At 52.3% G+C, this 27,797-nt stretch overlaps 1 protein-coding gene and 1 long non-coding RNA gene across 2 annotated transcripts in view; one reads left to right on the top strand and one right to left on the bottom strand.

Moving 5' to 3' along the window:
- Positions 1 to 14,199: 14,199 nt before the first annotated feature.
- On the bottom strand, positions 14,200 to 19,038 carry LOC111818471. The gene is made up of 2 exons (XR_002822453.1): positions 18,325 to 19,038; positions 14,200 to 14,996 (listed from the first exon to the last, which is right to left on the bottom strand). It is a non-coding gene; the product is annotated as an uncharacterized LOC111818471 (long non-coding RNA).
- A 159-nt stretch (positions 19,039 to 19,197) lies between these two features.
- The window catches only part of Tmem51 (transmembrane protein 51), a 53,531-nt gene continuing 44,931 nt past the window's right edge, over positions 19,198 to 27,797 (top strand). The window contains exon 1 of the mRNA XM_004637712.2: positions 19,198 to 19,393. The gene's annotated coding sequence lies outside the window, so the exon portion shown is untranslated. The remainder of the gene's footprint in view (positions 19,394 to 27,797) is intronic.

Genomic DNA, 27,797 nt, shown 5'->3' with positions numbered 1-27,797 from the left:
TCTGTAGCCTACTTTGGACTGCTTATCCTGGGGCGGGGGGGGGGGGGGGGGGGGGGGGGGGGGGGGACAGGGTTGTGGCACTTCCCAGCACAGCACAGAACCAGCCTTGGCCTGCAAGGAGAGGAAGAGGCAAGGGTGACGCCCAGGCGCTCCCGAGCCTCAGTATGGCCCCATGGGAGGAGGGGCTCTCAGAAGCACAGCCCTGAGGGCCAGGCCCGTGTCCAAGCCCGAGCTGGCCGGCCACCTGTCTTTGTCGAGTGACAATCGGAAGGACAGGATCCAGAGTCTGCACACACACAGGTCCCCAGGTGGGCCCCTGGTCAGAGCTGCGATGCTCTACGTCCTCTGAGGCCAGCTGCCCAGGACCCAAAGGAAGACTGCAGAGAGTCTGTCTCCCATGTGAGGCTGACCACAGGGCTGAGGCCGTGAGACCCACCCTCGCCCATGTTGGCAGAAATGATGCTGGCATCTGGCCAGGACTTGGGCCTGTTGGGGACAAGATGGGCATGCGGACCCCTGGGTAGGGGGTCACTGGGGAATGTGACATTGATCACAGCATCGAAGCAGGAGGCCAGCAGGTGACCTCAGATGCATCTGGAGCCCCAGAGATGGCGTCGTGGCACCCTCTGGGGCATGGGGCTGCCTGTTCCTGGCAGCCAGGGAGTGTTTGAAGCTCGGTGCAGCCCCAGGCCAGGCTGCTTGGTAAGTGAAGATTGAGTGAGCTTGGTTAAGGCTCACGTAGCTCTGCTCCACAGCGGGCAGGGGGAGCAGGGGCTGGAGAGAGACTCGGGCTCTCAGGAGCTGGTGGACAAAGGCTGGCAGCGCAGTGACACAGGCAGTGGCCTTCTAGGGCCTATCTGGGCTCAGGTGGTTGTCCCTAGAGGACTGCAAGGCCTCCAGGCCCAGGACCTTCAGATGTGCCGCTCTAGAAGCCACTTGCGGTGCCCTGGAAAGGGAGCACTGTCCCAAGGAGGGAACCCGGACGCACAGCGTCACAGGCTACTCTTCTGACCTGACGCCTCTGAGAGGCCCTGTGCCAGCGCTGAGCAGGGCCAGCCCTCTACACATCTGTCTGTCAGTGCAGCTGTGGCAGGAGGGGGCCCCACATGGGACCCAGGACTAGATGAAGTTCAGGAGTTGGGAGGGGCCTCAAACAGGATCAACTCACCCAGCAGGCTTGGGGTTCGGCACACACTTCAGGGGCCCTCAGCACCCTCCCCAGCCCTGGTCGGGTTACCTGGGGAGAAGAGTGCTCCAGCCCCTTCCCACAAAGCTGGCATGTGCTCTGGACTGTCACTTCACGTTCTGGGCTCCAGCAGGCCCTTCCCCAGGAGGGGTGAGGAAAAGGAACCCTGGGGAGATGGAGACCCCTGGACCTAGCACTGCTTGCTACCTGCTGGTGAGGGGACAGCTGCAGCCCTGACCCCTGGGGCCACCCCAGAAGTAAGCTGTCTGTGAGCAGAGTCCATGCTGGCAGCAGTGGCCCCAGAGCCTCCCCCATGGCAGTTTAACACTGTAACAATAAATCCTACTGTGCAGCACTGGTGGGGACTGTGTGTGTGCTGTCTCATTCAGTTTCCCAGCAGCCTCTTTGAGAAAGGCCATGAGCCCATTAAACAGGGAGAAATGGGAGGGTGGAAAGGTGCAGGGGCTGTCCCCATCCCATAAAGCTCAGAAGTCCCAGGCAGGGACTCAAACCCATCCACCGTCCCCACCTCCCACACACCCATCTCGGCTCCAGTCTGCCCTCCCCTCTAGCCCATCCCTTACCAGGCCAGATGGTGACACACAAAGTGAAATTCGGGCACCCTGTCGGGCTGGGGAAGGTACAGTCTCCTGTCCTGGAGACCGGCAGTCAGGGGAGGGGATCCGACACGTCACCTGCCCAGGCATCTGTATCCCTCTGCCAGCCCTTCCAGGCTAGGTACACCCATTCCCTGCCAGAACAGGCCTTCAGCACTGAGATCCCAGGCCCCAGCCAAGCGCCTCTGGCTGTTGTGTGTGAAGCCTTTGTGAGGTACAGAGGCTGATGGGGCCTTCTTGCCAGCTCCCGGAGGATGCTGCAGGACTAGGGACCACACACTGATAACAGAGAAAGCAGAGGTGACAAGAGTGGACACTGCCAAGCCGCTGCCAACAGCCAGGCAGCTGCAAACCTGTCCATGGTAAACTTGTGGATGAGGGTAGCACCTCCATGTCTAACCACCTCCCACAAGCTGAGCCTTTCAGGGACATTCTAGATGAATTCACCTCCAACTGAATCACAGCTTTTGCCATTTCCTCCCTACAACAACCTTCCCCGGCAAGCACTGGTCTCACTTGACATATGGGGAAACCGAGGCACAGCAAGAGCTTCTTTTGCTTTTTAATATAGCTTTGCCAGGACCCCTGGCAGGAAGCAGGACCTGGAACCTCAGTGTGGGCACCCTTCTGGGTCCAGGCAGCCCAGTCATGCCTTCAGTGTGGGCCAGCTCATGACAGGACCTGGCAGAGGATAGTGTTGGGGTGGGAGCCTCTCCCTCGTCTTGGGAGAAGATTGCTCTGTAAATGACGAGCTTAGATGCCAACGCAGAGGGCTGGGGATATAGCTCAGTGGCAAAGCACCTGCCTGGCAAGCCCAAGGTCCTGAGTTTGATTCCCAAAAAAATCTGCAAGCCAAGGCAGCTCTGTCACGCCAAGGGCTCTCAATTTAAAACAAGTAACTATTTAGGGACTTGGAGAAGCAAGTGAGAGCTCATCTCACACCACTCTCCACCTTAGTCTGATTTTAAAAACTAAGAAACTGGACAGGAGACAACAAATAACAGGCTTTTCCGCAGCAGATGAAGGCAAGGCCCAATCTCTCTGATCAAGGTCAGGGCTGGGAGACCTCATGCAGACCGCTGTCGCTCCAGCTGGCCATGTTCACAAGGACGTGACACACAGCGCCACCTCCCGACCGCACTGAGCCTTCTTGGAGCTGGGGTCTTCTCGGAGGTCCACCCTGGCTCTGAGGCTGGGGCTTGTGATGGGAAGCGGAGGGATCTGGGCTGGGTGAACGAGATGGGAGCCCTGCTCCTTCTGCGTCCCACCCACGCACACCCTGGCCCTGTGTCCCCAGGATCACATTGGCGTAGGGGTCCCCTTACAATCTCGCTGTAACGGAATCTCTGGGGACCCTGCTCCAAGTCCAGTCACAGTCTTAGGGAGTAGGGGTCACCAGAGAGAAGTTAGCCCTAGTACACGGGGCACAAGAGCCCCTCTCCGGCGAACCCACGTGTACAGGCATAGGACACGAGAGGAGCGAGTCTTTACCAACATCAGCAAGGCTTCATTGGGTGTGCATCTCATGCTGGGGCTGTGCAAATCAGAGCTGTGGGCTACACAGGCTTTGATCTCAGATAATAAAAGGGGGGGGGGAAGGAAGAAGAAAGAGAAGAAAAGAAAAGGAGGTGCTGCAGACACGACCCGCAGACGTGGCAGGGTGGAGAGAGCTGTAATTACTCCTTCCCTCCCGCAACCTCCTGTGCTATGGTTTTCTAGCCACTTCCCCGGGCACCCCAGCATCCAGGTAGTGGAATTTTCCGGCCCTCTTCTAGAAAAGTTGCAGACCTCCGCAGTATCCGGGTCATTATGGTACTGTAATAAACACCTGAGCTAATACGCTTACACAGGAGAAAGGGTCACCGTTTGGTAGGCCATCCAATCTCCTTCCAGACCACGCCCCATGACCTCACTTCTGCCCACTAGGCCCCGCCCCTTAAAGGTTCCGCCACCTCACAGCAGCAGCCCTGGCTTGTGGAGGACACTTACGCAGGCTACTGCACAGTGACAGCCCCTCAGTTAAAAAAGAGTGCGAGGCCTCAGGTACAGTCCTCATTGGTGGGAAGCAGCCCATGGCGTCACCATGGTCATATCTGAACCCAAGAGGAAGGTACCTCTGATGACGCACCCCACCCCACCTCTACCCTTCACCCCCATTCTCACACCCCGAGATCTAAGCCACCTTGACCAGCCAGTGCCCCTAGGACTGACCTGATAGATGTGTATGGGGGTGGAACCCAGCCCCTCCACACTGATCTCCAAGCCCCAGCCCTTTTTTATCTTTTACTTTAAGACAGTCTCTAAGTCGCTAAATTCCTGGGGTAGGTTTGAACTCTCAACCCTCCTGCCTCAGCCTCCCAGAGTGCTGGGGTTACAGGCGAGTACCACTGTGCCTGACTACCATGTGTGCATCTTCAAATGGCCTCAGCCCCGGCCCTGTGACCGCACGTATGAAACCACAGGCCTGAGCTGCTGCTCACCCTCCTCCTCCACGTGTCCGTACAGGTGCATGCGTGAGGCAGCCACGACCACAAACGCTCTTTGCGCGGCCCGCCATCAGGTCCTGTGGCCCCTGGCTGAGTTCCCACGCACCACGATGCTCCTAGAGCTCGTGATCCAGGAGTCTTCCTGACACTTCTTAGCTCAGGGCTAGAAAGGGCTGCTCCCGGGCACCATGTGCCTCGGCCTTCCATCTCTGTCCCTCGGACCTTCTTGTGCTCCGTGAGGGGAGCGGCTGGGCCGAGGTTGGCGAATCCCTTGAGGCTAAAGCAAAGCCAGTCCCAGGAAGGTGAAATGCCAGAGGCAGACTGCAAACAAGTTGACCTGGAGCTCAGGGGCGCATCCACAGGTGTGCTTGGAGCTCCCCGCTGCTAACTGCAGCAGACAGCTCTGAGAATGTTTCACTTTCAGTGTTCTCAGCAAAACACTGAGACCTGACACCTTCACCTGCGGCACACACTTCTGCCATTCCCACTGTGGATAAATAAAGACCCAGATCGAGCTGTGTTGATTTTCCTTAATCTCCTTTGAAACGCACCAAAGCCGGCCTCTTGGTGTCCAGGGGGTTGGGAACCGTTGAGGGTCACGCTGGGTCCCCATTACGTGAAAGCTTTGTAGAGGCTGAGAGAAAGTGCTCCACGGGGAGGGATGTGTCGTCCGCCCCCTGGGGGCGAGTGGTGGGGTCGCGCGGCGCCATGGCATCCTCTCAGGACCCCGCTGGCTGCACGAGTCGCAGCAGCTACACAGATACCTGCTTTACAGAGACTAAAAGACAAGGTCACCCAACAGGTAGGAGAAGTAGAATTTATATCCAGCTTACATCATATCCTCCTTTAAGCTGGACATTATGTATCTGGTAGTATGACCAAATGTGGCATCAACTTTTTTAAAAGTCTCAGTTATCTCACTTATCTTGTAGTAAAACTGTTCATAAGAGTCGCTAAAGAACGCTTGTTAAAAATTCCCGGATCCTATTCCAAAGCTAGTAGAGATCTGATAGCGCCTGGTGATCTATATTTGAGAGGTAAAATGCGTATTTCCAGGCCTCAGAGTTTCTGCTGCAGTATATAAGGGGAGAGTGACAGCCCCAGGGCCAAGGCACCGCGCAACCCCACTACTCGCCACCAGGGGGCGGACGACACATCCTTCCCTGTGGAGCATTTTCTTTACTCTCTTTCTTTCTTTCTTTCTTTCTTTCTTTCTTTCTTTCTTTCTTTCTTTCTTTCTTTCTTTCTCTTTCTTTCTCTTTCTTTCTCTCTCTTTCTTTTTTTTTAATTTTTTTTTAATTTTTGCAGAACCAGGGATTGAACTCAGGCCCTTGCGCTTGCCAGGGAAGCACTTATTCCACTGAGCTATCTCCCTGGCCCCTTCTCTCTCTCTCTTTCTTTCTTTTTTCATAATTTTATTGAGAAACAAATAGCAACGAGACAGTTTCAAACCAAATTGGTAGGACAGTTTCAATAATTAACACATTGCGTACATCCTTCCTAGTGGTTAATTGCTGTATAAGATGAGGACATGATACCCTATTTACAAACATTATTAGAACAAATCCCTCTATTCATTAAGAGAATGTAGCTATCTATTCTAACCATTTTGAATACACAGATACAAAATGGATATTCATCTGTATCCCCTTTTTTGTTTAGTTCCGTTATTTGAATATTATAGGTATGTTAACTCAGCAAAATATTCTAAAAGAGTCCAGGAGTCCATAATAGTATGGGGTCTTCCACCTCACTGGCAATGTCAGAAGTTGTTGACCTGAGTCCCCTACAGCTCAACATAACAGCATGGCTTTACTTGTTTTATTTCGTTTTTATACTTTTCTGCAGTGTGGTTAAGACCAAGATAAAGCAGGACCTATGCAACAAGAGTTGTAGCTTTTGGTCTGATAAGGAGCATTTTCTTTTTTTTTTTTTTTTTTTTTTTTTTGTACCAGGGATTGAACTCAGGACCCTGCGCTTGCCAGGCAGGCGCTTAGGAGCATTTTCTAGCAGCCTTTACAAATCTTTCACATACTGCCCAGGGAGTTGGGAACCGCTGAGGGTCATGCATCAGCCCCCAGTATGTGAAAGATTTTCTCGCAGCCTCTACAAATCTTTCACGTACTTGGGGCGGACGCGTGACCCTCAGCAGTTCCCGGCCCCCTGGGCACCAGCGGCCGGCTTTGGTGCGTTTCAAAGACTCTCACGGCCTGGATCCCTCGGGTGAATATTTCCATTTCCACATACGTCTGATGGGGGCTGAGCTCAGGCGAGAACGCTAGGACCCACACAGAGCTTGGCCCACCCACGGGCAGCTCTGGGACCTACCCCGAGTGGGGACGCAGTCTCCCTCTGTGTCAGGCCCAGAGCGGTGTCATTCACTCTGGGAGTTTTTCTCCAAGGAGTAAGTCCAGGCTCCGTTTGGCTTCCGTAGTCCTGGAGCTTGAACATTTGCACCAAGCTATAATCCTTTTAAAAATTCTTTATTTTGAGACAGAGTCACTAAGTTCCCCAGGATGGGCTCAAACTTGTGACCCTCCTGCCTCAGCCTCCCAGAATGCTGGTGTTACAGGATTACAGGGCCCAAAGCAGCCCAGTTCTAAGCAGTGTTTTTCCTTGTTTTGTTTTGTTTTTTGTTTTGTTTTTGTGGTGCTGGGTGTTTTGTTTTGTTTTGTTTTGTTTTTTGTTTTGTTTTGTTTTGTTTTTGTGGTGCTGGGTGTCCAACCCAGGGCCTTGTGCACGCAGGGAAGGAGCTCTACCACTGAGCCACATCCGCGGCGTGGTTTTATGGAGCACCTTTCCGTGTGCTGAGCACAGCCTGCTCCCTTTGACCCACATCAGCAAGACTGGCCGCAGTTTACAGAGAAGGAAGCCATGGCTCCGAAGTTGAACAGCTCTCGCGAGGAGCCATTCTTAGGAACCCAGGGTCCGAGCCGGGCGCCTCCTCTGTGCGACTCTAACTGTAAGCCCAGCCCTGTTCACGGCACATAACCAGTCTACCCAGCCTCATGCAAGGTCCCGGGGCACAGCGGGGCAGGGTCTCGGGGAGCCGAGCAGCACCAGAGCTGTCTTTAGATGCTCCCAGAATCAGCTCTGTTGGGCTAGGCAGGCTGCTGACTGCAACACTGACCGCAGCCAGTATCCGTCTCCCCGGCTGGAACTGGGTTCGCAGCGCTGTGACTCAGCCTCTCCTCCCGTCCTATTCTCCCGGGCGCCGATCCTCTTCGCGCCTGCACTGGGGCGGAGACGGAGCGATCCTTGTGCGTCCAGACACAACACAGCACCTTGTGTCAACAACCCCAACTCCGTTGCTCCTTCCGACCAATCATCCAGCTTTGGGGGCGGGCTTAGGGAAAGCTTCACCAATAGCCTTTCGCTCTCCACCGGGAGAGGCTTTGGACCGGCACAGCGCTGTGTGCTGTGTGCGGGAGCACAGCGGGCTCCGGCTGTGGCTAGGTGGCGGGAAATAAAGTCACACCTTTGTGGGAACCGAGGGCCTAACACGGTGGGCTGCGGATTCTTGCGATCAGTTTTTCTTGTTGCTCCAAGATCTGCCCGCTAATCTAGAGGCTGAGGCAAGAAAGGCACGAGTTCGAGGTCAACCTAGACAATTTTTTTTAAATTTTTTATTTATGTGTGTGTGTGTGTGTGTGTGTGTGTGTGTGGCCAGCTCAGCCCACCAGGGGGCGGGGTTGGCTGGCATGTGGTGCTGGGGGATTGAACCGCGGTCCCTGTGCTTTGCTAAGCTTGTTCTAAGTAGGTGCTTTAGACCACTGAGCCATCTTACCAGCCCAACCTAGACAATTTATGGAGTGTTTTATCAAACTATTTTAAAAAACTATTTTCAATATAAAATAGATCTGAAAAAGTAGCTCAGCATTCCTTAGAGTCAATCTACAGGACTGAAAAAAATAAAAAAAGATCCCAGGCCACAGGGACAAGGGAAAGTCCAAAGCAATCAGGAAAACCTCTCTCCTGTGGACCCAGGAAAGCCCTGGGGGCAGCAAGAACCGGAGCTGACCAGCCACCCAAAGTGGGGCTCAGATAGCTCCTGCCTTTTCCCTGCACCCTGGCAAGGAGCAGGATGGAAGACTGATCCCAGGCACTCGAGTGAAGGATTGGGTCTAGCATGAGTGAAGGATTTGATCTGATCAGCCGCCACCTGGGAACACAAGGTCAGTGTCCCTCAGGCCCTCTGGCACTGCACAGAGTCCCCTGAATTTATATTCAGTCTCAGCATGAGGGAGAGGGACGTGTTTCTGACAGCTGGCAGAGTGGGTGAAGGCGAATGCTGGAGAAGGAGCTCCAGTTCCTGCCCCCTGCAGAGTGGTCTGTGTCCCACACCCTCCAGCGACCCTCTGAGCTCTTGTTCCTACGGTGCGCATGCTTCTGACGTTCTTCCCCATCTCCTCAAGGATAAGTTTTACTTGTGTGTGCAGTGCCGCCGCCATACCACACCGGACACCACATGATACCTGGAGCTTGGGCAGGGAGATGGCTCAGTGGAATAAGCGCTTCCCTGACAAGCACAAGGGCCTGAGTTCAATCCCCAGTTCCACCAAAAAAAAAAAGATACCTGGAGCTCTGGGACTGCTGAGCACGATTGGTACTGTTTTCACTAAATATACCCACCTAGGATTAAACTTCAGTTTACAAATTGAGCAGAGAGGTTATCAAGAATAATGAACAGGGCTGGTGAGATGGCTCAGTGGTCTAAAGCACCCACTTAGAACAAGTATAGCAAAGCACAGGGACCGCGGTTCAATCCCCCAGCACCACATGCCAGCCAGCCCTGCCCCCTGGTGGGCTGAGCTGGCCACACACACATACACACACACACACACACACACACACACACACACACACACACAAAATAAAAATAAAAAAAAGAATAATGAACAATGTAATGCAACCATTGTGCAATGGAGTATAGCAAACATAGTATGAATGTGTTTATCCTCCCAAAGTGCTCACCTGTATTGCCCTTAGCCTTCGTCTTCCTGTGGCCGTGGACGTGATACGCTGCCTCCATGGTGAGATGACGTAAGTAGCAATGCAGGCCCTGTGACATTGTGGTAGGCTGCCACTAAGTTTGCCCTCCCACATGACGTCAGAAAGAGGAGCATCCACTTCCCGTGATCCTGGTTCATCTAGTCATGGACCGGGTGGGGAGAATATGTGGTGTGCATTCACCTGGCAAAGAGAGGGTTCACATCCAGGGTACAATGGATGTGGATTTTATCCTGCTCCTCAGAATGGCTCCTCGATTTAGAACTTACAATTTCTTTACTTTTGGGGATTTTCTATTTACTATGTTTGGTCCATGGTTGACCACAAGGAAGCGAAATCGGGAAAATGAAATCCATGGGTAAAGAGGAATGACTGTATTACAGGAGTTTAAAATCTTTTCTGAAGCAATTATAGGTTCATGGAAAATTGCAAAAAAAAAATTAGGAGAAGATCCTAAATGGCCTTTTCCCAGCCTCCCCCAAGGACAGTGTCTTGCGTAGCTATGGTGCAGTGTCACAGCCACACACTTGACCTGGGGACAATTCGCAGGCCCTGTACAGATGCGCCTCAGTGATAGAGCACTTGCTTAACATGCGGCCCCTGGATTGCAAAGGCCTGAGATCTGTGGGAAGCTCTTCTCAGCTCGCTGCCGCAACCTCCTGGTTACCCGGCTGCTTAGTGAGCCTCTCCTGTAGATATTTCTTCGTGGGTCCTCTTGGGGTTGCTTCTCTAATAGTGTTGCCTCGGTTCATAAACACTTTTCGCTTGAGAACAATTTGGCTCACAAACAGAATCATCTGGCAACAGTTTGTTTCGCTTTGCCAACTCTGCATCAGGCGACCAACAGCAGCAGTGACCTTTCTCCACCACAACGGCGGGCATCTTTTCCACAGCTGTGCAACCATTGAAGTTTGCGAACCAGACGCCACTGTCCCGGCTGTCTTGCTCTCTGTGTCCTATTTGGTTCCCGTAATGTGATGATAATTTTGGCCTCAGGTGAATTTCCCTACCTAAAATGATATGTCCTGTACTTGCTAAATAATTTGTCACCATTTCATTCACCAGGAAACTTGTAACCCTTTGGTGTCATGGGCTAGCACAAACTCAGGGGTGTTGGGAACAGAAGAAGGGCCTAGGGTCTACAGAGGTGCTCATGCTTGAAAGTTAGATCCTGGCTGCTGGGGAGGGGGAGGAGCAGACTGTCCTCTGATCTTCTCTCCAATCCACACTCACTCATGAAGCCAACTCGGGCCCCCACTCAGCTCTCCAGAGACCCCTCCTCCTGCCGTAGCTCAGTGCAGGTATTGTAAGTAGGCAGCTGGAGAGCCCTAAGGTAAGGCCAGGTGGAAGAGTGAAGCAAGCAGCCAATTAAGTGTAGAAATGCAAAACAATAAATAGCCCAGGAAGCCAAGCCAAACTTAGAGATGGAAAGATAAGCACAGAAAAAAAGGAGAAAAGGTTGGGAAGACGATCCTCCAGGAAGATGCCTCCTATCCAGAGCACACGGTTACACCTTGATCATGACTTCCTACCTCTGGACATGGAGAGAGCTGAGACACCAGATACACAGGTTTCTTTTTCCGATTTTTTAATTCCAGCCCCTTCCCACACTCTGCTTAGGCATATAAGATCAGAACACAGAGCTCTGGCTGGAATCTCACTGGGAATAGAGCCCTAGTAGGACCTTTCTCCTTCTGTTGTTTCCAGTAAAACTCGCATAACTTTCTCCTTTGGTTCAACACTTCACTCCTTGTTGTTCATAGAACCACAAGGTGGGTTCCTATGGCAACCTAGGTAGGTAACCGTATCCTGCCTTCCTCCATCCATCCTCCTCTGTACCCTACCTGGGAGCCTCTACCCAGAGCACCTGGGTCTTGCTCTGTCCCCAGCCTTTTGGACAGTGGCATCCACTCTGTGCCTAGAGACCCCTGGGGCTTTCCTCTTTCAAACTCAAAACCCAGACTTTCTTCTTGTTCCTGGTGGTGGGGATCACATCCAGCCTTTTTGTGTTAAGCTGTATCCCTCTGGCCCCTTTTTATTTTTTATTTTGAGACAGGTTCTTGCTAAATTGCTAAATTCTCCAGACTGGGCTTGAACTTATGATTCTCCTGCTTCAGCCTCCCAGAGAGCTGGGACTCCAGGGCCTTCGACATGTGACTCACCCAGCAGCGTGGGCCAGAGGCACAGCACAGACTCCGCCATCGGAGCCCAGCACTGATGGTCAAGTGCTACCGGCCAAACCACAGCCTCATTGTGCCTCAGTTTCCTCATTTGTAACATGAGGAAGATCCAATACCTCCCTGCCATGACTGAGGGCAATTAAATGTGTCTGTACTTGTTAAGTGATTAGAATTCTGCTTGGCTTGTGGTACTGCAGGAACCTTGGCTACTATTACTGCTGTTATCTTTTTTTCCCCCCAGTGATTCACTTGTGGCAAAGCAGCTTCCTGGGCTTGGATCCAGGGTCTTTGAGCTGAGCCACATCCCCAACCTTTTCATTAACTTTGAGACAGAGTTCTGCTAGGTTGCCCCTGTCAGGCTCCAACTCTTAAACTCCTGCTACCTCAGCCTCTCAGAGTGTAAAAATCACAGGAATGTGCCACCACACCGGGCTCCTGATGGTTTACATCTCTAAGACTGGCTTTCTTTGGAGTCACAGGGCCCTCACTTAGTACAGGTGACTTCTATGGAATTGCTAACTGGCAGGGGGTCAGGGTAGCCCAGTGACCTCTGGACTTTTCAGCTGCTTTTCGAATCTGAATTCATGCACCGACAATATTTAAATGGCAATGGAATACCCATCTCTGACAAAACTACACAAAAAAGAGGGCTATAAATGAAGGACCGTTTTGTACCTGTATATAGTTAAGATGGATATACAGGTACTTCCTCTTAATTCAATGAGAAGAGAGATTTGTACTAATAGTGTTTGGACAGGATATCATGTCTACATTTTGTACTATGAATAACTACTACACAGACAACAATATGCAATGTATTCATTACTGTAACTGTCCTACTAACCTGTTTTGAAACTGTCTCATTGCTATTTGTCTCTCAATAAAATTAATTTTAAAGAAAAAAGGGAAAAGCGGCAGCATTCACATGGCTCTGAGTCCTCCCTTCGGCCACCTTCCGGCTCTGTGTGCGTCCCCCAGCCTGTGGCTTCCCAGAGCCTGCCGGTCCCCAGGTGGGTGCTGGGGGCACTGACAGTCACTGATATGCTTCCCAGTGGTAGAGACTGCACAGTTAGGCGTCTGTGCCACTCCCTGCGACTCCAAGTAAAGCCTGATTGTCTACAGCAGGCTCCAGGGGCCCCACCAGGGAGGAGCGTGTGACCCATTCTGCTAAGGGCGATACCAAGGAAGCTTCCTGGGAGCGGCAGGCAAGGCTTCATCACTGAGGACAGAGGCCTGCGGGGTGAGTAAGGGGGTGAGCAGTCAGCACACCTCACCAGTCACGAAGTCCTCTCGCGTTCTTGTCAAGGAGGCCACACCTGGGGCTGGGAACAGCAGACACCCAGAACTCAGGTCTACTGCAGTGTGCAGAAAGGATGAATGGTGGGTGAACTGCCATGATCATGAGGCTTGGGGGCCGGGGGTTCCACCGGCCAGGACACAAGAGAAGATCTGGGGACACTGATTCTCTGTGGCTCAGGGTCTCAAGGACCTGTGACCATCGGGCTGAGCTATCATCACCCCAAGCTTCCATTCGGGCTGTCTCCGGTGTCCACTGAGATCTCAGCCAGGGACATAGTTCTGGAAAAGTTTTCAGAAAATGGGACTAAAACTGTTTCCTTTAAATGAATGGCCCCACCACACATTTTGCTTTGTAAAAAGATTGTGTGAGCACAATTACTCTGCCAAGCACACCTGACAGCCTTCCGGATCAGTCACCTGGGAAAGCCCCATGTGTAATAGGCCACTTGCCCATGTGTCACGCGAGGCGTTCAACCAGGACCGGCTCGCAAGCGCGCACGTGTGAGTTGCTGCTGACGTCAGCAACGGTCACGTGGCCGGGCTGTTGGGTTCCCTTCTGAGTCCACGATGAGGCCATGCAGGGTGTGCAGGAAGGAGCAGGGACCTGCGAAAGAACCAAACCAAGCCACGGCTGGCAGAGACGACCACAAGCACGGGAGGCCTCAGGGGCAGACGATGAGAGAGGGCAAGGCGGTTCCTGGCCCAAGTAAAAACTTCTAAAAAATTAATTTAACACATTTTTATTGACAACACAAATGTTTCTCACACACACGCACATAAACACAAGTCAGTTTCTCCATGCAGGCACTGGAGACATGGCTCTTTCTATATGCTTCGTGCACACAGTCAGATTCCCACAGTCTAGATCTTTCTTTAAAAAAATCATTTAAGTAGCACCGTACTTAATCTCTTGGTTTTCTCAGTTAATGACACATCTTGTGACATAGAGGAAAGGTAAGAAAGGTAGAGAGGAGACAAGGAAAATTGTGATGAAAAATTTGTGCGTTAATAAAACCTTCAGGGTGTGGTAGTACAGGCCTCCAATCCCAGCACTCTGGAGGCTGAGGCAGGAGGATTGCTGTGAGTTTGAGGTCTGCCTGGGCTGCAAAGGGAGCTCAAGGCCAGCCTGAACTATATAGTGAGACCTTGTCTCAAAAAGATTTTTTTAAAAAAAGGCCACTGAGATAGCTCAACGGATGAAGTACCTGCGTAGGCAAGCGCAGGGAGTGTAGTTTGATCATTAGCACCATAGGCAGAGCCAGCCAGCCCCCCGGGGGCATGCTGAGCTTGTCACCAAGACCCAGAGTGGTGGCGCACACCTATAATCCCAGCAAGGGAGAGGTTGAAAACAGGAGGATCACTATGAGTCCAAACTGTGTGGTGAGACCCTGTACCAAATACATTTAAAAAAAAAAAAAAAGACAAAAAAGAAAAACTGCAGCTTCCACACACACTTACCTAAGATCCCGTGCTTTTATTCCTTCCATGAAACTCATCCCAGAGGGGAAAACAACTCCTAAGCCTGTACATGGAGCAGGTGACTGTCACCTATTAAGCAAACCTGTGTTTTCCCTCCTGCAGATCTGGATAGGAGGAAACAACACAGCTCTAGACTTCAGGTGACCCACACAACTTGTCTTCTGTCCCACCCACTGAACAGACACAAGGATGCACATCCTAGACGTCTTAAGACCCCCGAAGGCCACCTAAGCCCTCACCCCAGATGGCATGAGGCTCTCCTCTGACCATCAGCAATTCTATTCTCTCTGAAGGGTCACATCTTTAATTTTGCCTAATAAACTTTTCCTGTGCTTTTTGTTGGTGCACCTTGAAATTTTTTTTTAAATTTTAAACAGAATAAAAAGTAATAAAAAAAAATTAGAAACAGTACAGTTTCCAAAAACAAGATGATAGTTCAATAGTGGTAGTTATGCTGCAAATTGTTGTCTTCAGTGTAGATGGTCAGATTACCACAGAGAAGCATGCAGAATTGGTGGGAAATTCCCTTTCTGTCATAGGATCCGGAGAACCTACAACCTACCCTGCAGGAGGGGTGAGTTGAGGTCCCCATCTCCAGTCTCAGGGACTTCTGTGACCCTGCTGGGTGACAGCTCTGTGCTCCTTCTTCTGGAGACCGTAGGGCAGTCCAGCAGCGGCCCACACCAGCACGTAGGAGCGACCCCTAGCGACGGGCTCTGAGGTGGGTCATACTTCCTCCCTGTTACAAATGGTGAAAGCCCTTGAATCTATGTTCCCAGGACCCTTGGGAGCGGTTTGTTAAGGACGCGCGCCAGCCCAGTAACCTCCCAGCCTCATTTGCGCTGGCAAGCCTGGACAATCAGTAGCATGGCGGCCCAGGATCTAGTTGATGACCAGTGACAACCTCACATTTTAAGTTCTGGGGGCTGGGGAGATAGCCTAGCAGTCTATACCACACGCTGTGCTGGCCACTGAAACTGGCATGGTGGTGCAGACCTGTAATCCCAGCACTGGGGAGGCTAAGACTGGAGGATCACTGTGAGTCAGAGCTGCATAGTGAGATACTGTAACAAAAAAATAAATAAATGCTATATGTCTATGACTAGGCATGATGGTACACTCCTGTCACCCCAGCATTCAGGGAGACTGAGGCAGGAGGATCCAAGTTTGAGCTCAGCCTGGGTAACTTAGCAGTTTAGTGAGACCCTGCATCAATAAATAAATAAATAAATAAATAAATAAATAAATAAATAAATAGGGCTGGGGTTATAACTCAGTATGAAAGCCTGAGTTCAATTCCAGTACTTCGACATGAACAAATTTTTAACAATGGTTGCCTGCTCAGCTACAGTGGACCAAAACATGTGCCAGAACAGAAGCCTCTCTTCCAGGGCCCACTTCCAGAACTGGACAAACTACTGCCCTAAATGATTCAAGTTCAGTCACCACCTCACCACAGACATGCCACTTTGTCACATGCTGCTCCACCAGGTCCTCGAGTTGATCCTGCAAAATGAGTATTAATTTCATTGTTGCTGTTTTCCAGATGGGAAAACTGAGGCTCAGAGATGACAAGACATCTTCCCAAGATCACACAGCTCACAGATGGCAGAAGATCCAGATCCAAAGGCAGCTCTGGCGCAGTGTGTGCTCTTTCTAAATCCATGATGCAAGCTGAATCACGGAGCCTCTCGCGAGCTTCAGACTGGACAGCCGGCCAGTCAGCTTAGTCTGCAGGACGGATTGAGTTCCTCTGGCTACTATGACAAATGACCACAGAGCTCATAGTGCAGAGCAATATGGATCTATTTATCTTAGCAGTTCTGGAAGGCAGAGGCCTAAGCTGGGTCTTGCTAGGCTAAAAGCAAGGTGCGGGTGGGGACTCGCTCCCTCTCCATGTGCCACCCCTTTCCTGCCTGCCCAGCTCCTGTACCCAGACTCTCTGCCTGCCCTGCAGGTGGGACATTTGGTCACTGCCTGGCACAGCACAGTGGTGCCACTCAAATCCTGGTCCGTTCACTCACCAGCACATCCAGCCTCACCTGGAAAATGGGCAAAATAAAATCTTTCTAGGGCCACTGTGAGGCTCACACAGCACAATGTATGCTACACACCCAACCCTAGAGATCAGAACATGGGAACTATCATCTCCCTACTGCCTACTGCCGTGTGTAACAGAAACGCCACCATTTGAGATTTATTATGGTTTGTGTGTGTTTGTCCCCCCAAAGCCCCATGCAGTCACTGAGGTACACAGTTCCACATTTTGTGGTTAATTCATGATCCAAGGCCGGGATTATGGGTCTGAGTACTGCTGGGATTATGGGTGTGAGTGCTACCCCCAGCCTGGGTCAGATAGCCTGAATATAACAAGAGAAATAAAGAGACAGACTTGCTCCCTGCTGCCATTGTTGCTGCTACTCCTGCATTTTGCTCTTGCTGTTTTGCTGCCTTCCGCTGCCATGAACGGCTGCCCTCCGCCATGTGCCACTCTGCCTTGGAGCCAGTCAAGTTTAGACTGAACCCTCCAGTAACTGTGAGTTAAATAAACCTTCCCTTCCTTCATTTTGAGTGTCAGGTATTTGTCCCAGCAACAAGAGAAGCGTAACTGAGACAAGATTCATTTTTTTGGATCTTCTCCCAATGATAAATCTCAGGCCCTTCTCCTGACATTTAAGTGGGATAAGTTGGCAGGTAACTGAAGTCAGCCTCTTGGACAGGACATGGAGAACCTGGGGTAATTCAGAGATAATAAAAAGGAGCAGCCCAGCAGGGGAGGACAGTAGGAGGCCAGCATGGCTTTTGCTAGCTTCCCAGACTTGCCTGTGGATCAGCCTCGCTGTGAGCTGCTCCTGCCTCTCCCCAGATGATCCAGGGTGAGCCTGCTTAAGGAACACGGGCAGATGCTTTTCTGAGATAGCCAGGACCTGCCCTGTTGGCTCTGTGGCAGTCTGGGGTGGGTCTGGGGTTGAATCCCAGCATGGAAAATTACCAATGCTCTTGGCTTTCAAGTTGGGTGCTGCAGCAGCTGCTGAAATGATCCTCCCAGGCCTGGACCTTTCCCAAGTGGGTCTTGCAGAGTGAAAGGAAAACCAGACTTTCAGTCTTATCTGAGAGCTACGTGACTGCCTCCCTTCCCTACTTGGGAGCCTGGGAAAGCCCCCAAATTCATTGTCTGAACTTTGGGTACACACAGCTATGAAACAGGAGTACATCATGACAGCTGCCAACACAAAGGGTTCTCTTCATTCTGGAAAATAATGCGTAATTATTTGGGGCTTTGATTCACCCAACAAATATTAAGTACTTGCAAGCATGGGGACCGCCTACCCTGGAAGGCAGTAAGCATGTGCCCAGGAGGAATTATTTTACGGCAGGTAGAACGCACGCTCTAGAGTGGACCGGCTTGGGCCCTAGATCCAGATACTTCCTGGCTGTGACACTGAGCAAATCGTGTCACCATCATAAGCCTCAACTTTCCCCTCTGGAAAGTGGGCATAACCAATAAACACCTGTGCGGTTCTCATGAGGATTCCACGAGAAGGCTCAGGGGAAGTAGGTGGTCACACGGATTTAGTTCAGAGTAAGGATGTCAGAAATAGAAGTTACTGCCGTGACAGTCAGGGAGGCTGTCCCCAAATGCCTTTGCACCTCCACATCAGAAAATGAGTTCCCAATTTGCTGTTTGGTGGCCAGCAGCGTCCTCTTGAACTTCTGGTCTTCAAGTTAAAGAAGTGACAATGGAAAAACGGCCCACGTGTTGGGTGGACACCGTGTGTCTCCGTGGATGCGTGCACACGTTGAGAACCCATCAATTGGCAATGAACCTGACTGCAAGTGGTGGAACCTGATCACCACTAGACTAAGTTCTTCTGGAGACAGTGAATCTCCAGCAGGAGGCGCCTTTGTCCTGAGCTATCTTCTGGGACATCCCATCGCTGTCCTTTGGCTTCTTAGGGGTTGAGTTTCAAAGAGTTGGACGCTCACCCAAGAGGGGGCCTCTCCTTGCCTGACCTCTCCTGTAACTCAAAACAACCTCAGGTTGGGAGGGGGCGCTTAGAACTCACGGTTTTTGGCGGTGTGGCTGAGACGAGGCAGCCCTCTAGTTCTGGCGCCAGGCCGTGCGGTTCCAGGACAAACTTCCAGACAGGGACAGAGGCGCAGGTGAGAGGCGTCAGTCTTCGCGGGGACCGGGTTCACGCTCCGGGAGCCAGGGCCCCGGAACTCCGGGCACAGAAGGGCCACTGGGTGACTCGCCGGAAAAGTTCTCCAAAAGCTGGGAAGGCGCCTCCAGCAGGGCGAATCCCCGGCGCCGCAGGAACCCGGAACCTGCTCCACCCAGCCTGGAGCTCGGGCGCGCGGTATGGAGAGCGCCCAGGAGACCTGGAGAGGGGGTGGGGAGCCCTGCCGAGGGCGTGAGCTAGCTCGCTTTGTAACAACTTGTTTCCTCCTTTGCTCCTGCCCATCGCTCACCTCCAAGTCGAGGCGGAGCTGGCGGGCCCCAGCACCCCGAACCCGTCACTAGTGGGGAAAGGGAGGCGATGGGCTACCCAGGAAAGACAAGACGAGCGTTTTTAGGCAAGCAGGGACGCAGCGGGCTGGGCTTCTACACGTGCGCTCGGCCTCAATGGGTAGAGGGAGCTCCAGTTCTACTCAGTGCCGGGACTCCGGGCCTGAGGGCCTCCCTCCCATTCCTATCCCCCAGAAACGTGAAGTCCTGGGCCGGGGAGCGTGCACTGCCAGCCCAGGAGAGATAACGCCGCCCACGCTCCGCAGCCAGGGTCCCGGCCCCGCCAGGGGTGGCGCGAGGGCTCCAGTAGGGTCCTAGGCTGGGGGGCGGCGCCTCTCCCGCTGGAGTCCGCCCCTGGCCGGCGCCGCCCCGTCTCTGTCCCTGCCAGTCGCTCCGTCCCCCTCCCCGCCCCTCCCGCACCCGCGCTCGGGGGCCGAGCTTCCTACGTCCCCATCCCGGTCTCCGCGCCGACAGTGCGCCCTCGCTCAGCTCCCCGAAGCGAGGCTCTCCAGAGCCCGCAGCCCGCGATCGCAGCGTCCCTGAAGAGGCAGCCCGGGGTAGGGGTGTCGCGGAGCCCCTAACCCCGGGCCGCCAGGCTGAAACCTAGCCGGACCCTCTGCCAACCGGTGAGTCCGCATTACTGCGCCGAGCGGAGCGCGTGTGGGTCATGGGGCCGGAGAGGGGACCGGGAACTGCCGGTTGTCCATCCATTGAGAGCGTCCGCCGGGAGGGTGCCACCGCGGCAGAGGTCGGAGGTCCCGCACCCACCTACGCCGCAGCCCTCGGGTCCGGGACCCCTGCCTCCTGCAGAGAAGGCAGATGCCTCGGAGGCCCCCTGTCGGCGGAGATCAGTGCTTGCTGTCTGTCCCGTGCGCTCTCGCCCAGGGCCTGCGGGAGGCACCTGCTGCCGGTGCTGTGGAACAGAACCTGAATCGCAGGAAGCACCGGGGCGCCATCCGCTTGAGCTCTCCTGCCCTGCCCCTTATTCTTTTCTGGCTTTTTTCCGAAATCGATTTGTGTGCGTGTGTGTAGAAGCAGAAATGAGAGAAATCGGGCGTGAGCAGAGGTGAAACTCGAGCCCGCCCTAGCCTTGGTTTCTTCATCTGTAAAATGGGGGTGATAGTGATGTAGGGTGCCTAGCGCGCAGGTCATGGCTCAGGAGACAGCAGAATCCCAATGGGGTCTCCAATCTGCTCATGGACATGAGACGCTGGACCAATGCCCACACCTGATGAACAGCGTGGTCGTTTTCAGAAAGAAATCTGACCCAGACACCCCGGGAGCTCCGCGGGCACCTTGGCAGGGGTGGGTTGTGACTGTGATGGCGCGGTGGCCCTGGGCCGGGTCCTTCCGGGCAGTGGGGTGATCAGGGTTCTGGGAAGCCGAGCTCTGTGGAGCAGGGTGGGCGGGGCCGGGGTGGGCGGGGCCAGGGAGTTAAGTGGTGCGCTCAACGTCCCAGGGCAGGTGCCGGCAGCATGCTGAGGGCTGCCTTTGCGTTCTGTTGGAGCCAGTAACTTGGAAGACAGCGTCTTCTATCCAAATACCATCACCCCTTAGCGCCTGAACATCTTCCACACTGAGTCTTCGCACAAGCAGACAGGGCCGGTAGGAACCACTCTTCTCCAAATATCTCCCTACCTTACTTGCAGCTGCGACAGCCCAAGCCAGGGCTTGCAGATGGGAGAGTGTGGGATATGTCAGGCAGGGAGATGCTTCTGCTACGGATGGTGGGTTCATGGGTGGGTGGGGAAAATGAAGGGGGCGTTGGGGTGGGGGAGTGCAGAGTGAGGAGCTGTCCTGTGACCACTCAACAGATGTTCCTTGGGCCCTTTCTGTGGGCCAGGCTGCCCTGGGGAACAGCAGAGCAGGTTCTGCCGAGGTTCTGTAGCTGGGGAGCCATGTGATTCTATCAGTGTTAAGAAGGTAGTTCTGGCTGGGGGTGAGGTGTAGCTTGGTGCTGGAGCATTTTTTTAGCATGTGCATGGTCCTGGATCCCATTGCAGTACAGAAAAAAAAAAATAATAATGGCTACAATATAATTCTACCTACCTGGAGAGATCTTGGGAAAGACTGATGGAAAGAGAAGGCTGCAGGGTGTTGGCAGGCCCCATGGGACAGGGATAAGCATGTGGCCTTCCCATGTGACCACTGATCAAGGGTGAGTTTTGTGGACTCCACATGGGGCCCTCAGCACTGGGCCTCTCTGATGAGCACCTGGGGCATTGGCAGGCCAGCAGCCCCTCCAGCTACAGCTCTGTGACTCTCGTCCCCAGATGTCACAGTTCTGGGGGTTTCTCTGCCTCCAGTAGGAATGGCAAAGCTGAAGGCAGCCTGGCTCCTGCTGACATTTGTCCCCGACAGTGCCCTCCCAGAGGGCTCCTGTTTTACTGGGTCATGGTCCTGTGAATGCTCTTCCTTCCGGTTGCAGGCCATGTGGTGAGGGCTGTGGGCAGAACTCTTGGAAGGGAGGAAGTGGAACTGCAGGAGCTTGGGAGCTTGGCTTCTCTTGCCCTGGTTCCAAATGAAGGCGGGACTGAGGGGAGGAAGGCCCAGCAGCCCGGATGCCTGTGATCAGCTCCTGGAAGGTCTGCTGCTGGTGCCCTTTTGCTTTCGCTTTGGTTGTCTTTGCCCTGGAGCTGAACAGAGTCTTTCTTGCTACCAGCAGCCCCAGGAGCATCCTCTCCATGTTGAATCTCCCTTTGGTTAGGGATGAATGACTGGAGGACCCTAGAATGTCCCAGAGAGGGGACCTATTGGGTCACCAAACTCTCTGTTATCATTTGACTGGTGTAACACTACAGAGGGGAGACATTTACCCAGTGACATAGAGCAATTAGAGGCAGAAATGGGACTGAACCCCAGCCCTCCTGACTCCTTTCTCGGAGTCTTTCTCATAATCCCTGGAGGCCTGGCCACAGTCAGATCGAAGATTTGCTGTAGGTCCCAGCCTTGGTGGTTTCAGAATATCCCAGTCTTTTTTGGGGGGCGGAGGGGCTTCATAGCCTCCTGCTCCTCCCTGGCCATGACAGGTGGCCAAGCCTGGCAGGGTCTTTTCTCCCACTCCCAGGATGGAAGAGTCCCTGGTGCCTCTGCCACCCTCCCAGCAACTTCTTGCTCCCCAGATAAGGAGGGCTGTTGTGTGGTTTTCCCTGCTCAGGCTGGGCTGCCCTGCCCTTCCAGACAGCCTCAGACAAGGCCCAGAGCTGCTCCAGGGTCTGCGAGGCCTTGCTAAACTCTGCTCCCTGCCTGCCTCCGCTCACTCCTCAGCCTCCCCCCTGGGCTCCACCCACATCTCAGGACCTCTGGGCTGCCCTGAGCCTTCCATCCCGTGTTGTTTACTTGGGCTGAGCCGCCTCCTTGTTTTCCCTTGCCCTAGATTTGTCCCACATAGAGGCTTCAGACCTGAATGCCTGCTATTTTAGATCCTAGACCTTCCAAGCCAACAGGAACCTTAAGATCAAAGGGTCCAGTATACTCATTTTACAAATAGAGAAACTGAGGCCCAGGGAAAGGAAAGGACTTGCATGACAATGGAGCCAGAGCCAGCCACCAGTTGTGTCTTGGATGGTTTTGAGGGGAGAAAAACTAACCCAAACCAAAGCAGAGCACTCTGCCTCTCCAACAACTCTTTTCTGTTTCCCATCCATACCTGGAGGTGTTTCAGGGCATCCACGGTGACACTGTCTAGAAAGAGTAAAGTCCAGGGGCCCTGTGAGACACAGGGTACGTAAACATCAAGAGGGCCTGATGTTCTGGGTCCTGTCTGGAGCACAGGTTCTGACCCAGCTTTGTGACATGCCCCTGCTCGGATCTGCTGGGAGCATTTTCTTCCGCAGGTCCCAGAAGTCCAGGTTCACTGTGCAGAAGGAAAATGTCGTGGATGCCACCGCTAACACTCCAGCCTCTGAGTCCGGGTGTTTGCTTGCCTATTGGCTCAGCTGTTCTGTCTCCTAGTTTCTCAGCTGCCCATCCCAAGGTCTACTATCCCATGGGAAAGTTCTTAGATGCCAATCTCAGCCGCCCCTTCCATCTGGTGCTAGCAAGGACTCGGGACAGATTTAAGGGCCAGTCCAGCCAGGCAACTGCCTTGGCTGGCATCCTGTAAGCCTCTGCCAAATGCATAAGAAACTTACCGTTCACCACCACGGGACACTGGGGGGCTATCTCCCTGCATCCCTGAATGCATCTGGGCAAGAGCTATTATATTTACAAAATCTAAAGCACAAACTAGTTCTTACTAGTTCTCACCATGGTTCTTTAAAGTAAAAGAAGCCAGCCAGCTGGATGGCATGGAAGCGACCCAGAAATCCCACAGAGCAGGGGAGGAAGCCTGCTCTTTGGATTTGTTTCCCTGTGTCTTAATTCAACCAGTGTTCCTACTCCAGCATTACAAGTCTTTGTTCCAAATCTTCCTGGGTCTAGGCATTGGGGTAGCCAGAGGAGGCCCCAGGAACGTGGGTATTGGCTTGTTCACCTGTGTCCTGGCTCTGGGGAAGCAAGTATTTTAATGGTAGAGATGTAAGAGAATCGATTTCCCAGCAGGCAATGCAGCAGAGTCACCCCACCTTGGGGACAGGCTCTCCTGGCATAGGATCTCGTCCTGTTAACAAAATCATGGCTGTGCTCAGGGCAGACATGATCAGTATTACTGGAAGTCCTACAGGCAACCTTGAACGCTTTCTTAGCTAATGTTACAAGCTATAGGAAACAATTTATGTGTGAGTTTTATGGTCAGTTAAGCGGTTTTACCACTGTCTTTTTAAAACATGAAATAGAAGAAAGTAGACTAGAAAATAATGCTCATTTCCTGTCATAAGGTGGATTCTTAGGAACCTGCTGGTTATCTTTATGTGAGTATGGACTGAGTGACCTGCTCCCACTTCTCACTGGGTGGTAAGGGCCTGCTCCGGTCCATTGGGTTTTGTACTGTGATTCTGGGAACTTGGATTCCTTGGATGGATCCCAGGAGCCTCTTTGGGTGAGATTTGCGAGGTACAGCTAAAGGGTGAGAGGATGGGATGGTAGGCAAAAAGCCGTGCTTGCAAATGTTGCAGACATTAGGGGTATCTGGAAAGACCCCTTCTTTACAAATCTGAGGCTTTAGAAAGAAAACTCAGAAAATCAGGAATGGCTGTTAGGCTAGCACCTCAATTCTTAGAAGAAGAAATTGGGGGACTGGGGAGATGGCTCAGTGGAATAAGCGCTTCCCTGGCAAGCGCAAGGGCCTGAGTTCAATCCCCAGTTCCGCCAAAAAAGAAGAAGAAATAATAGAAGAAACTGAGGCCAGAGGCACTGAGGCCAAGGTCTCGGCTCTAGGCACGTGGGCATTCTGGCCTCACATGAAAGAGGAACAAAAAGGGACAGAAAGCCACATTAGTGTGCTCAGAGCAAAATGCACATTCACAGTGTGGCCTGTGTCCCCTGGGGCCCCCTGCTGTGTGCCTAGGAATTAATGTTTATCCTAAAGCCCATAATGTCTATCCTACAGCTGGTAATTATTGTGCCAATTCCCTGGTTTATAGCACTTTGGTGCACAAAACCGAAGTTTACTTTTTGTTCAACACCAGAATGTGTGTGTGTGTATGTGTGTTGGGGGGGGGTGCTAGGAATTGATCTCAGGATGTTACCCTTACCAGGCAGGCACTTATGCCACTGAGCTATCTCCCTGGCACCTAACACCAGAATGTAAAAGTCAGCACAGGTTTGGTCACCTTGCTTGCTTTTGGCTTTTTTTTTTTTTTTTTTTTGGTCCTTTTGAGACAGGGTCCTGCTCTGCAGCTCAGCTTGAGCTTGAGCTCACTTTGTAGCCCAGGCTGGTGTCAACTCACAACAATCCTCCTGTCTCAGCCTCCCAAGTGCTAGGACTACAGGCATGCACCACCACACCAGACAGCCTTTGTTCTTGACCTTTCCTGTTAGGGTCCCCGGAGCTTTAGTAATAGGCGTTGTCCAGGCCCTTCTCCAGGCCTGAGATAACAGACCCCCCTAGTTACCCAGCAAATCCTGGCTGAATCATGGTGGGCAAGTTTCTTGGGAGTGTCACGTGACCTACAGTTCTGTATTTTCCAGAAGGTTCTACCATGTCCTCTGCTCAAGAGGTAGAGCCAGGGGGCTCTAAATCTTTGTGAAATTTTTCTTTTGGTTCCCCCCTCCCTTTTTGTACTGGGGAGTAAACCCAGGCCTCCTATTTACCAAAGCCTGTTTTCTGCCCGAGCTGCGTCCCCAGCCCCCCTTGGTGAGGGTTTTCTTTTCGCTGTGAATCTTGTTCACATGCGCTCTGGAGAGAGAAAGGAGGACAGGATGGGAGTTGACATTTTATGCATTGTGGCATCCCCACCCAAGGGCCCCCTGCAGGTTCGGGGTGCAGGCACTGTTTGTTGATATTTGGTGGGAGTGACATTATTATTTTTTTGGACATTATTTTTTAAAGAAAGAAAAAGAAACTTACTTTTCTCACTGAGTTTTCAAGCTAGACCTGAGGTACTGCAGTCTCCTTAACTGCAGCTCAGCGGGCAGTAATTGCAAGCTGGAGCTGCCCTGCGTAATTATTGTTTTCAAACAGTGATAGATGTACGTTCTCCTACCTCTGGGGAAGTCACTGGCTCTTGCACTGATGCTGTCTCTTTAAACAAGTGTCCAGGTATATACAATCCCCAGCCTTTGAGGCCACAGTGAATGGGCGTTGTGGCGCTTGCCTGGAGTCCCAGCACGCAGAGAGGCTGAGGCAGGAGGATCATTGTGAATTCCCGGCTGCCCTGGGCTACATAAGTGAATCCAAAGCCAGGCTGCACTACATAGCGGGCTCCTGCTCTCATCCCAGGGGAAGGGGGGGGCCCACCATCTGGGGGACAGCAGCGGTGAATGAACAGAAATGTCACTCCGGCAGGTACTCCACAGGGAGGCTAGGGAGGAGGTTTAACCCCAATTCAGAATCAGGGAAGAAGTGGCACCTCAGCTGCGACCTGCAGTGGCGGCAGCAGGGGCTCCTGGTAGAGCCAGCAGCCTGGGAAAGGCCGGAGGTCAGAGAAGGTCATTCCCAGGGGCTCACATGAGAAGGGAAGGGACTAGAAACACCTTTTACAGAATTTCTTCCTATAATTTATTCTGGGTATAGCCCTTCCTCAAAAAATTAAAATAGAGTTACCATATGATACTACCATTCCACTATTGGGTATAGATTCAAAAGAACTGAAAAAAAAGATATTTAAGGAGGTCTTTGTACACCATCGATGATAATGTCCAGGATAGCTAAGATGCGGAAGTAAGCCAAGTATCTGCAGATGGCCAAAGAGCTAACACGTATCTACAACCATGGAATATTACTCAGCCTTAAAAAGGAAAGAAATTGTGGTATGGTGGCACACCCCTGTACTCCCAGCACTTGGGAGGCCGAGGCAGGAGGGTTGCTGCGAGTTCAAGGCCAGTCTAGACTATGCAAAGAGAAGCGAGGTGAAATAAGCCAGGTGCAAAGGGACAGACGCAGTGTGATTGTGCGTCTGTAGAGAGCCTAGAGACAGAAGCAGAATGTGGTGGCAGGGCCTGGGGCCGGGGGAGGCTTAAAGGAGTTAGTGCTTAAAGGAGAGAGTTTCAGTTTTGTGAAATCATTGGATGTCTACGGTGGGCAGGGGGGTGGTTGTACTCTGCGTGCACTATGTACCACGGGCTGCTCCTTAAGCGTGGTAAGTCAGCACATTATCCACTGTGTTCTGTTATAGTAGGAAATTGGTGGTGGTAGAGCCAGGTTGGGAATAAGATGCAGCTGCCCATTCGGCAGCACTAGGGAGCTCTTCCTACACAGGGGATCTTCTAGGCTTTAGGGTGCCTGGTGCACAGGGGAGACGTGGCCCTGGAACGCAGAGAACTTACAACCTCCCTGGCCCAAGGGAGGCTCTGCTATCTAGGATGCAAGCAAATAAGATAAAGCAATAACCCTGTCAAACACTGGGCTAAAGTCTCTGCTGCTTCCTGCTGCCCTTGGAACCAAGCCTAGGATTAGCTTCCCAAGCTCTGGCCCCAGCCCTAGGGAGCGCAGCTATGGTTCATCTTCCCAGGGTGTCTACTGCAGCCCCTCCTGCAGCCACGGCGTCCGCAAGGACCACTTTCCACCACCGCCTTCTCCTGCTCTCCTGCCCAGCCCTGGGACCTCCAATGGCCTCCTTCCTATCCTCTAAGCTTTTATAGCCAAGCTATCCAGAAGCTTAAAAACAAATAACAAACAATGCTCTCGAACTCAGTAGCTTCAAGGCCAGGATTTATCTTAAGGAAACTAACCCATGGTCATGTAAGGAGTTGGTTTCAACAGTTTTATTTTATTTTTTGAAATAGTAACAACAGAATTAGAAACCGGCTGTGGCCCCGGCAACATTCTTAGCCAAGGCTCCTTATTTATTTTGGAAAGATTTTAGATTTATAGAGAAGTTGCAAAGATAGGAGGGAAAGTTTCCACAAGCTCCTCACCCAAGGTGCATGGTGTTCACATCTCACAGGGCTGTGTGTACAGTTGCCCCTGGGTATCTGTGGGGCCTGGGTCCCAGGACCCCCTGGCCATCAAACTCCAGGAATGCCCGAGTTCCTATGGACAGCGAGCTCTGCACATCCTCTTGTATACTTGGTACCATCTTCCCACTGTTTATGCCAAAGACCACAGAAACCCAACATAGCTGGTACCCCATATTGTTTAAGGAATGATAACAAGAAGAAAAGGTCTGTATGTGTTTGGCACATACACAGCGAGTTTTCTGAATATTTATCTGAGATTGGAGGCAAAATCTTCAGATACAGACCTAGTAGCTACAGGGGGCCGTCCATACTCATCAACACTGAGGAATTAATATGACCACTGACTAAGCTGTGGGCTGTACTTAGATGTCAGTAGTGTTTCCCTTCTGTGCTTCCATTCCCAGTAAAGATACCACACTGCCTTCACCTATCCCGTCTTATCCCCTTCCACTCCTCTTTCTTTCCTCCTCCTGGCCTCTTTCTCCTCCTCCACTTTTTCTTTGGTTTTTTTGAGACAGGATCTTGCTGTGT

Source organism: Octodon degus, unplaced genomic scaffold (genome assembly GCF_000260255.1).
Source record: "Octodon degus isolate 3935 unplaced genomic scaffold, OctDeg1.0 scaffold00092, whole genome shotgun sequence".
NCBI classification, from domain to species: Eukaryota; Metazoa; Chordata; class Mammalia; order Rodentia; family Octodontidae; genus Octodon; species Octodon degus.
This window is presented reverse-complemented; position numbering and strand designations above follow the sequence as displayed.